The following is a 12630-nucleotide window of genomic DNA, read 5'->3' as shown; positions in this document are numbered from 1 at the left end:
GTCACATTATAATATTGGACTATTGGTACAAATACTGATGACCCCCTGAACTACCTTAATCATAAATGTTATTATCATGATTATGGAAATTCAACAGACATTGTAGAATGAAAACTCTTTTTTTTATAATACATACTGGCTGTAGAAAAAGAATGTTTGTGGAAATTTAACAAATACAGTAGCATACTACCAAAAGAAATGATTGGAATATTCATTCAAAGGTCACAACAAATCTGGAACCCACACCCAACAAGCTCTGAATAGCCTAGATATAAATATATAATCAATCAAGCTGTATATATGTTGAGATAGTAAGTTTTACTTTTTTCCCACTTTTAAAAAAAATGTTTAAAATACAATATGGTTGTAAGTGGAAGTTGGAGATGTTCACTTCTTTAATTTTGATGCTATTTTCACATTTCTCTCGTTTTAAATTTGAAAATTTAACTGTCTCGAGATGTTCACTTCTTCTGGTATGACTATTCAAATAATGGGGATTGTTTTATTCTAAGCAGAAAAAAAAATCATATTTTTGTAAAAAAAAATTTTGGAAAATTTACCTACCCACTGTTAATTTAGAATAGTCAGATTCTGAATTAAGCTGCAATTTTTTTGAAAAAAATGTATTCTACCATACACTTCATGCATGTTAATTGTTTAATATTGCATACATGTATCATTTATTATAATCAATAACATATTGTCATCTGTTTGGGCTCCTGTGTTGGCAATACCATATGCTTATGTATTGTTTTGTTTACTTTATAATAGCAAAATAGATACAGTTCACACATAGTAGCATTATTTTTCAGCTATCCAAATACATTGTAGCATGAAATGTATCCACAACTTTGATCATGTTTTTGTGCTTTAACATGGGACACACACTTTTTTACTAGGTAAAGTGCATGGGACAATCATATTTTAATCTGCCAGTAACCATGGGATCAAGAGAATTATTTCAGACAATTTTCTTTTTGCACCGGTCCCATGCATCAAGAAATTTTGACCGGTCCCTTAAAAGTATTGAAAATACGTATTATTCGAACTCAATCAATATAACAATGAACTGTCAGATTGAAAACGAAAGTATATTTGATATATCTAACATTTTTGTCTTTTTTTTTTTTAGAATATGTTAATTCAGTTGTGTTTAAAACAATTTTTTTCTTCCACACCAATTTAAAGGTATAATCTTATAAGACAAATTTGAAACCTGTATTTTGTCACGTAAAGGGAGAAAACTCTTCATTATTTTGATAAAACCAACACAGTCAAGCTTAGGACGTCACTAATGGTTTTAAATGTGAAAATCTTACACAAACAAAAAGTGTCGTGAAATGTATTCTACATTTCACAGAAGAGCAAATTGGTTTTTTTTTCTCTCAGATTGTTGACATTTCAGGAATAGCAGACGTAATTCTATTATCGTGATTATAAAGGAAACTTTAGGTTGTCTCGAAATCTAAATAGAAAATATTTCATTCAATCAGAGACATATAATACAAGAGATTGGCAACTCGTAGTAGAGTCTATATAACGGCCAATGAAATCACTTGGCCACCGGAAGTGCTTGGGATTATGATGTGACCTGGGATGAAGGAGGATCGAGATGAGAAAATTTCGCCATTGTTGTAAAGAGAGACGATACGCTTACAGATTTGTTTTCTCGTTTATGTCAATATCATATGCAACAAGTGTACTAAGTTTCAAGTTGATTGGACTTCAGCTTCATCAAAAACTACTTTGACCAAAAACTTTAACCTGAAACTCCCACTTTCATTTCTATGTTCAATGTACCGTGATATTGGGGTCAAAAGTCTAATTTGGCTTTAAAATTAGAAAGATCATATCATAATGACCATGTGTACTAAGTTTCGAGTTGATTGGACTTCAGCTTCATCAAAAATTACCATGACCAAAAACTTTAACCTAAAGCGGGACAAACGAACGAACGGACCCACAGACCAGAAAACATAATGCCCATCATCTATTGTAGGTGGGGGCATACAAAAATTAATAAATAACACTCATAATGCTCAGATTGGTTGTCATCGTGCAACATAGTTAATAACACCATATAGAAAAAACATAGAACTCATTTTGTCATAAGACACTGTCAAACATCCATACATACTATCCACACTCATCTGTGTCCACACTTGTATTTACTCCAAAATATTAAAATGAAATACATAACTGTTAACAAGTCACTTCTTGATAGATTTTGTCACAAGTTGCATCAAAACTTGCAGAATTATGTTGCATGAGTAGTTGCCATTAAAACTTAATTTTATATATAAATTAGTGTTCAGCTGCTTTGAATCCCTAACTGTACACCATGCGACTAGTCCTATAATGCAAAGTAATGGTTATATAATAGTGGTTTGATTCCACCAGTGTACTTTATCCAGAGGAAGAAATTTCCTAGTGATTTTTATCCACCAACAAACATTCACTAGTTTTTTTTTATCCAGGTCCAGTGAAAAACATCCACCCAGGGTCATTATAAGGTTCTAAAATGGGTTTTTTTTAAAGGGAAATATATATATAAAATGGGGCTTGATATTTTTTGGTGTATTTGAAACCTGCATTGTTGATTGATGTTAACAACTGTGTTTTCATCCAATCCAAGGAATGTTCACACTAGTGTTTTGGAACCAGGAATGATTACACTAGTGATTTTATACTGGAATGATTGCTCTAGTTATGGATGCTCCTGTAATTGAAACTTTCTGTAAGAACAATAAAATTGATAATGGAAATGGGGAATGTGCCGGAGAGACAACAATTTGACCATAGAACAGACAACAGCAGAAGGTCACCAATAGGTAGGTCTTCAATGCAGCGAGAGACTGCTGCTCACAGAGGCGTCCTTCAGCTGGCCCCTAAACAAACATATATACTAGTTCCGTGATAATGGACTAATGGACGGCATACTTAACTCTAAATTATACACAAGAAACTAAAATTAAAAAGCATACAAGACTAACAAAGGCCAGAGGCTCCTGACTTGGGACAGGCGCAAAAATGCAGCGGGGTAAAACATGGTTTTTATTATATCTTAACCCTCCCCTATACCTCTAGCCAATGTAGAAAAGTAAACGCATAACAATAGGCACAGTAAAATTCAGTTCAAGAGAAGTCTTAATCCAATGTCAAAAGATGTAACAAAAGAAAATAACAACAGACTACTAGCAGTTACAAACATGCCAGCTCCAGACCTCAATTAAGCTGATTGAAAGATTGTCTTCATTATATGAATATCAGGAACTATCCCTCCCATTAGCGGTTTAGTATTATACCATCATAAAATATATGAGAAGAACATAACTTGTGTCATAAGAAAGGTATGCTTTTCTCTTGTGATGACTAACGTAATGTTTCTGGCTACATTAACAAATTTTTAATCATGCTTATTGTGAAGCACAGAAAGTTCTTAAAAGAACAATTAACAGGCTATTATTTGAACTTGGAATTATTTTTAATTATGGAATTTGTGTAATTTCTTGTATTTAAATATTTTTGATAAATTCCATGTTTATTTGGTATTATATACAAATATATCATGCTTACAAGGGGTATTTGCCAAAAATACCGGTTGAGAGGTACAAATTTCCAGAGCCTTGTAAGCATGATATAGTTGTTTAATTCCACCAAATGTTTCACCTAAAAAAAAATATTATAATCAGGTATCATATGAAATTTTGACTTGAATGTATAATTTTTGTATACACTGCAGCTGTGCTATTTGCTATGTGCAATGACCGTATTATCATTTCTTATCATTTTTTTATGTACAGTCACTGACTGTATTATATATGTCTCCCTTTTTATGATAAAAAGCTGGTTCTCGGCTTACTACTACACTTTGTTCATCAGTTTCGGTGAAGCGTAATACTAGTGGATTCCAGTTTTATGTGACCGGTTGACAATTTGTTTCCATTGAGTTTTATTTATGACGTCATTCCCGGTTATTTTACGTCATTCCAAATTCAATATTAATTATGCTTTTTATCCTAACTATTTCATCTGAAACCATATATTTAGAATGACCATGAATTTGTTATATTAGAATATAAATAATTCATTGAGTTATTTTTAGACATGGTATTCCCCATCTGCCATGGTATTTGCTAGGATATTTCCCATCTGCCATGGTATTTGCTAGCAAATACCCCGGCACATGGAATTCCCTAATGGCAAATACCCCGGCAGAGAAAAGAATATCTCGATATATAGAAATTGGTGAAAAATACCATGTTTCTCAACCAATCAAAATACAGCATTATTACATAAGGTGGAATTACATGTATAATCTTTTGAGCAGTTTAAATAACACTTTCCATACAATGTATTTTGGTTAGATAGTGTTGTGTGCGCGGCACAGTACATTCTATTGAAAATAAACTATTTTCTTTGTAATAGAAAGTACAGAGAGGGTGGTAAAGGGGGACATTGAACACGGAAACACTTGAAATAAACATCACGAACACGTTGCACGGAAAATAAAAATCTGAAAAAAACAAAGCACGAGAAATAATTAGTAAATATTAATGTAAAAAGTTAAGTAATTTATTAATCAGCCCTTCTTTGAGATCATCTAGTCATTATATAATGGGTATTATGACCCTGCTGTCACCTTGTAGCGTCCGCTATAGTTGCAACTGATTTGAGAGAAAAATACTATTCATAATAATTAATTTGGTAGCTGTTTTAAATATTCTGGAAACTCATAATTTAAAACAATCTGCGGACTGACTTTGAATTTAGTCCTGGTTTACTTTTTAATCAAATGTGAGAAAAGCATGAGAAATTAAGATTACCGACACAAAACACAGAAAATTAATAAAGGAAAACACGAGGCACGCACGTCAAACCAAACACGAGAAAACGAGAAATAAAACGTCAAAACACAAAAACACGTGTAATAAAAAGGCCCAAAACGTTGCACGAAAATAACCCTTTACCACCCTCTACAGAATAAACATGGGATTTATTAAAAAATTCAATAACAAGAAATCAAGCAAATTCCATAATTAAAAATAATTCCAAGTTCAAATAATAGCCTGTTAATTGATGATATTATATGTAGTAAAACTTTCAGAGGATAATATAGTCTTTATAATTATGGGTGAGACTTTTCAAGTTTTATAGAAAAGTAGAAAAAGTCTGTTTACCATATAATGTAGTTGACAACATCATATCACCCTTCATATTAAATTATAATCTTAAAGGGAGGATTGATACTTTATAAAAAAAAAAAAGAAGATGTGGTTTGGTTATCAAAGAGACAACTCTCAATTTACGGCCAAATGTAGTGTGGTCTACAATTTCTAAAAGTAAATATTGACATCATATAAATGCAAATCCTCTGAGAAAAACTTATTTATAAGGATTTGGTATTGTAAGGAATTTAATGTGATTCTTTAAAAATCCCAAATGTTCAAAAACTCCCGAAGTTTAGGAAGGAGTGCAATGTTTATATTAATGTGAAATTTGGCACATTTTTTGTTGTTGAGATTTGTTTTGTTTAAGCCCCAAAACACTTAGGCCAATGACATTTTGCACAGTTGTTTGCCTTTTATAGTTTGTTGACATTTGTCTCATTATTTTTTGGGCTAACTAAATGTTGAAAAATTTAAAGGGCCATATTGATTAAACCTGTCTGTCCCACTGTCTGTTTTTCCCTATAAGAATACATTTTTTTTCTCGGCTTTCTCCTACTACAGTGTTTGAGATACAACTCAAATAGTAGGATATTTCTTCACATAATAAGAGTATGCATGTCCACAGGATTTTTTTTTTTTTTTCAAAAATAAAGTAGTTTTTGTATCTATAAACACACACAAAAATCAAAGGATCAGGGCTTTATTACATTTTTTCAGAACTTAAAGTCACATGTGCAGTAAGGCTATCAACACAGAGCAAAAAAAATCACTGCAAGTATAAGACAGCCCTGAGAATTGGTTTGAGCAGAAATTTGGCTAAAAAAATCAGATAGACTTTGCTCATTGTTGAAGGCCGTACGGTGACCTATAGTTGTTAATGTCTGTGTCATTTTGGTCTTTTGTGGATAGTTGTCTCATTGGCAATCATACCACATCTTCTTTTTTATATTTGTATAAACATGTACCACCACCAAATTGGGCCAGACAAATAAATATACTTCAAAGTAGAAAGTATTTAAACAAAATAGTTTGTAGGCCTGATAAGGTGTAAATATCAAAATATATGGTAATTGAGTTTTATTTGAAAGGTGGGTATAGGACTGGTGATCCTTGTAGAACTAATTTAAGTGTACAAATGAATTCTAAAATTGAGAGCACATATTGCATGTTTCTCAGAAGGGTCTGGTTTGGTGTATCTGAAGTTTGGGTAACCAGCACAGTCTGATGTGTAAATGACCTTCTGCTGTTGTTTGTTCTATGGCCGGGTTGTTATCTCTTTGACACATTCCACATTTCCATTCTCAATTTTATCATATTAACAACTAATGTATCTTTCTCAATCAAGTTTCTCTAAAACTATATGAGATATCTTATAAACTATGTGAGATATCTTATAAACTATATGAGATATCTTATAAACTATATGAGATATCTTATAAACTATATGAGATATCTTATAAACTATATGAGATATCTTATAAAATATTTAAGACTACTGTATTTACTTTTACATACATGTTAAAAATATATTTCTATATGTTTATTGTTTCAGGGTGTAATAAAGTAACAACAGAGAAGGTTTTAGCAAGCAGGTGCTGAAAGAACTTCAAAAGGTTAATACTTCAACTTTCTGGTGATGTTGAAAGAAATTCAGAACCTACAATGGTATCAATAACACCCCCCCCCCCTCCCCCCCCCCCAGGCCCCCCAAAAAATGCTATGTTTGAGACTGAAGAATATTTAGGATTAGTTGCTCTGAAAAACAAATACTTTAATTTAACAACTTCATTTAAATTCATTCAATTAAGGCATATTTCATTGAAAATTTATGTTTTATTGACCAATAGAAAACTGGTTAGTACTTTGGTAAGGAAGGCAGACTGTACATGGTGCTACAAACAGTTTCCATGGAATAACTTATGAAACATTTAATCAACTCAGAAATGACACAATTTAAATGCATGTACAAATAATTGTCTTTTCACAGTTCTTGTTATAGACCAGGTGATGGGACGTATTATGGTATACCGTTGTCTGTCCGTTCGTCGTTAACATGATGGACATTTACTCAAAAACGCTTAAACCAATTTGCATAAAACTTTGGTGAATAGTTTATATCTATTGACGTGAGCCCCCTTTTTTTATAATTTTTAGATTTTAATTCTGAGTTATGGGGTATTATTCATTTAAAAAAGGGGGATTTTTCAGTTTCCTGACAGTAATTAAAGAAAGCTTTCACCAATTTGCAAGAAATTGTGGTGAATTGTTTATATCTTTTGACATAAGCTTCCTTTCAAATTTTGTGAATTTTAAATTATATGTTTCCCAGTTACAGGGTTTTATTCATAAAAAAGGGGAATTTTCCAGTTTTTAAACAATAACTCAAAAATGCTTTCAGCAGTTCTCATGAAACTTTGGTGAATTATTTATATTGATGTAAGCTCCCTTTAGAATTTTATAAATTTTAGATTTTATAGTTCAGAGTTATTGGGTTTTATTCATTACAAAAGGGGGAATTTTCCAGTTTTTGGACAATAACCCAAAAATGCTTTCAGCAATTCTCATGAAACTTTGGTGAAGAGCCCTTACTAGTAGTGTTTTATTTTTCTGGATCCAAAATAAAAAAAATAATGAAATAATTCTGATATAATTCTTTCTCTGTACTGTATGCTAAATCTATTGAAGATAACTGTTTAAATTGACTCCTGACATGATATAATCTTGTTTTAAAAAAGCCACAAACTTTTTGGAGTGAATATATGCATCACTCTGTCTGTCTGTCCATATGTCTTGTAAACTTGACTCTCAGTAATGTATGTACCAAAAAGATGAAACTTTACACAGTCTGAAATATTTCAAGGGAGATAATTGAATTTACTTAGTTTAATATTGCAATTTACTTAGTTTAATATCTGTCTGTTTATCTGTTCATATGTCTTGTAAACTTAACTATCTGTAATGTATGTACCAAAAAGATGAAACTTTACAGTCTGAAATATTTCAAGGGAGATAATTGAATTTACTTAGTTTAATATTAAAATTGACTTAGTTTAATATTGCAACATATGGCAACAGGTATTGTAAGTGCAACTCAAATACTCACCTAGTCCCATTATTCCCATTGATTGATTTTGAAACTTAACACTGTTGCAGTACACAACCTTAGACTGACAACAAAATGACTGAGCATGTAGGAAAATAGTCCAGATCCAATAATTTTCAAGGGAGATAATTGAACCTACTTAGTTTAAATTTGCAATAAGTGGCAACAGGACCTGTAAGTGCAACTATGTTTAATTAGCTTGATGGATATTGATGAAAATTTACAGTTGGCTGACACCACCAGAGAGTGTATATGAAGGAAATAACCCTGGTCTGAAATATTTTAAGGGGGAAATATATCTTAATTGTTTTCTATTGCAATACAGGGACGAAACTTGGGAATTATAAACTGGGAGCCCAGACCAGGTATTTCATAATTATTTTCTATATGTTCAACTTAACTTTATCTGAAATTTTAGGGGCCTAGCTCAAAATCTAGGAGCCATGGGCAACTGGGCTCCCTTTAAGTTTTTTTCCTGCAATATGTTGCAACAGTGTCTATTAAGATAAGTGGATGTTCTCCTTATCGGCTTTATCGATATTGTTGAAATTTTATACAGTTGTATTACACCACCTGGGAATGTGTATGAAGGAAAATCATATTGGTCTGAAATATTTCAGAGGATGAATTGAAATACGGGGTAGGGTTTCCTTTAGTGGGTTGACTTAAAGTTTTATGCAATACTCTCAGAATGCTAAATACTATCAAATGCTGTTCTGTGCTTACTGTTGTTTCAAACTAGAATCACGAAAGTCCTTGTTAATATTATTTTTCTTTACATATATTACAAAGTTTAATAAGATATCCACAAAAGTACAGATAAATTAGGAGTCTAACATATCTATGTTTTAGTAACTAGAATACAAGTTTTTATTATTGCGATACTTGCCCAGTAGCATTACATTTTAATTTAATTAGAGAATTACTTTTTATAAGAACATTTGAAACATCAAATAAAAAAAGGAGGCCACAGCCTTATGTTCTTTAAAAATAAATACAAAACACAAATTGTCTTATAAAAATCAATGTAATTATCTGCCCTTGATTTTATTAGGATATAATATTTTTAATTTAAATAATCACACTTAATTTTTTGATAGCTTGATCTAGTTTTCAAGCTTAAGATGTTCCAGTGGTATAATATTGCATTATACTTAAAGAGATTTTTTGCAACACGCCCAAACCTGAAGAAGACATCATTCCAACATGACTTTAATATATTCTTTGGAATAACCAGTTATCTGGAATGTGATCTGAACAGTTCACACTTTTCTTTCCATTTAATAATGAATGTCTATTTCGATAATTAAACCATTTTTTGTGAATTTTATATGAAAGCAATTCTATTTTAGGTTTATCAAGACTTCTCAGTGCTTGCCAAACAAGTGTCAAAGAGTGAATGGCAAGAATGGCTTTAAAGAACGGAGAAGACGTGTTTTATTGCACTTAGTTTTAAGCTTCTGTTTGATATTTTACCACTACGATAGAGTTATGTAAATTTATGTTATGTATTGTTCTAATGTATCAATCTGTTTTGTAATTACACTTTTTTAAATATGTTGTTATTGTTTTTATACCTTTTCCTACTATTAAAGGTTTTTATTAAGCCTTAGGTTACTTTGGTTTTTTATTTCATAGGATTAAGATGTCATTCTTAAAAACCTTGTTAGTATGAACTGTGTTTTTTTATATCTTAATATGTGTAGTATTAATCCAACCCGATTATATTTAGTTATGAAAAAATATATACCATAAGGACTGTCCACTTATAATGAATGCCTCTCTGAAAAGATTAGTGAAGCTTGGAATAAATAAATATAAATTATTAAAATATAACCAAATTATGAAGACTCCATACAAAAAAACTTTGGAAAGTGTCACAACAGTAAAAAAAATTTAGAGTATAATTTAGGTTAGTTCTGAATCTTATTTTTTTATTGGGATTTTCTTCGTTGCATAGAGGATGTGTTTATCTTATAAAATTAATATACAGTACCTGGCCAAAAGTATTCGTCACCTGCATTTTTTTGCTATTATTTCATATAAAAACACATTTTTTCAAAAATATATTTTGGGGACATTTTTGGTTTGATTTTAAGCAACTTGGTACCAATAGAAGCAGAATTGTCACAGGTTTATTTTTTTATTTGGATACATTGTCTTAGTGGATAATTTTCATTTTTTCACTAGATAAACACAAATATTATTTTCTGTTCAGAAATTTGCTATGTATTCAACCAAATTAAATTATAAAAATGTATTGTATGTGTTCATATCAAGAGAAAACAAAAACACATGAAGACAAAACTAAAACCAAATAAACAAACAAACTTTAGACAATTCTACATCTTTTAAGGCCTTGTTGATAAAAATCCAACCATAAATGCCCTCAAAATATTTTTTTGGAAAAAATGTGTTTTTGTATGAAATAATAGCAAAAAACACAGGTGACGAATACCTCAAATTTGTGATTTTTATATGTCGTAAATACATGTACAGAAAAACATACATAATGATTATGATATGCTGATACTTCATTATTGCAAATAATTTTATTTTAAATTATGATGAATATATAAACTGGATTGACTTCATATTTATGCTTGTTGATTGTCGACATTACGTGTTGAAAAACAAAAAGAGTCATAGGACTAAGAGTAACAAGCCTCAGTCAAAAAGTTACAACTAATTAATTCACTATATTTAAGGATGTTTGCTTGTCATGTTTTGCAATTTTGTCAGATTTTCGAAATCCTCTGGTTTTATGCATTTGAATGCCTTAAAAAAAATTGCCCATGAACCCCAATTTTTCTTTTTTTAAATCTTTTAAATCTTTTAAATGTATGATTAAAAGCCATTTGTAAAAGTCTTATGAAATCTTATATATTTTTTAAAAGTTTTTGACAACTTTAAATGGTCAATGATAAAGCTATGAAACATCAAGAGAGAACATTTTCCCGCCAAAATATCATTGGCTAGTATCTCGAAAACAAGCACATTGACCCCTATATTTTTTTGCTTTTTTGATTCCTCAATTTATCCCCTATCAATATATACTGGTTTTATGGAAAGTTATTTATTTTGAAACTGAGCAGCAAACATCCTTAAATGTAGAAATGAAAATGTATAAAACATTGTCTTTTTGTAAGATAAATTGGTTGTTCATTATTAATTTTTGAAACTGGTAAATTTGTTGATAAATTTGTTTGGTCTATAATAGATTAAAATATATATCTAAAGATATCTATTGAAATCGTCTTCCTATTAATTTTTTTTCTCAAAAACACTTTGTGCCCTCTATAAATGCTCACAATTTTTAGATAGGTAACTTGTTTGTCTATTTTATTTTGTACCATAATATTATGTATGAAAATATCAATTGTGCTTTATGCATGTCACTAATGTATAGATAAATTTAGAAAATTTAAAGTTTTACAATAAAGAATAAAATTAATTAAACATGTTTGATTGATTTGATTTTATCCAATATGTATATTGAAAGGAAGGCTGTTCCAGTAATATATATAGAGTTTAAATATAATTTGCATCATATAGAAAATCAAACAACAAAAGATAGAAAACAGAGGGAATTGAGTGCAACATAAAGCCTCAGTTGAACTTGGTATTGTAGCTAAGCATGAGTGAAATTCTTTTTATGCCCGATTTATGGGCAATTTGTTTTCTGGTCAGAGCATCCGTTTTTTCGTTCATTGGTTTGTTCATCCGTCTGTTAGTGCGTTCGTTTGTATGATCATTCGTTCGTCCCGCTTCAAGTTTGTTCATCCGTCTGTTAGTCGTTCATCCTTCCCTCTTCAGGTTCAAGTTTTTGGTTGAGATAGTTTTTGATAGATAAAGTTAAAGTCCAATCAACTTGAAACTTAGTAAGCATGTTCCCTTTGATATGATCTTTCTAATTTAAATGCCAAATTAGTGATTTTATCCCATTTTCACGGTCCACTGAACATAGAAAATGATAGTGCGGATGGGACATCCGTGTACTTGGAACACATTCTTGTTTATTAAAAGATGACTACTATTTTCACCAAGTAAAACTGAATTATATGGATTTCTTCGATAGAGTCTTCTAATATACATGTATGAATTGTCTTTGAATTTAAGATATTGTCAGTATATTATGTCTGGTTCAAAGATCTAGTCTAAAAGTATTTTCCAATATTCAAATGTAACAGCGTGTATGCTGTTTCTGTGGTTCTTAGATACAGTCTGCAATATGTTTTACAGTCCGTATGTATTGTCTGTGGTTCTTAGATACTGTCTCTATGTAATGTCTGTGGTTCTTAGATACTGTCTGTAAGTATTGTCTGTGGTTCTTAGATACTGTATGTAAGTATTGTC

The 12630-nt window shown here is 30.7% G+C and overlaps 1 long non-coding RNA gene across 1 annotated transcript; it reads left to right on the top strand.

Moving 5' to 3' along the window:
• Positions 1-6721: 6721 nt before the first annotated feature.
• On the top strand, positions 6722-9886 carry LOC134692980 (uncharacterized). The gene is made up of 2 exons (XR_010102308.1): positions 6722-6784; positions 9627-9886. It is a non-coding gene; the product is annotated as an uncharacterized LOC134692980 (long non-coding RNA).
• Positions 9887-12630: the final 2744 nt, after the last annotated feature.

Source organism: Mytilus trossulus, chromosome 12 (assembly GCF_036588685.1).
Source record: "Mytilus trossulus isolate FHL-02 chromosome 12, PNRI_Mtr1.1.1.hap1, whole genome shotgun sequence".
Classification (NCBI taxonomy): Eukaryota; Metazoa; Mollusca; class Bivalvia; order Mytilida; family Mytilidae; genus Mytilus; species Mytilus trossulus.
The sequence above is the reverse complement of the archived record's forward strand: the minus strand, read 5'-3'. Positions and strand labels throughout refer to the sequence as shown.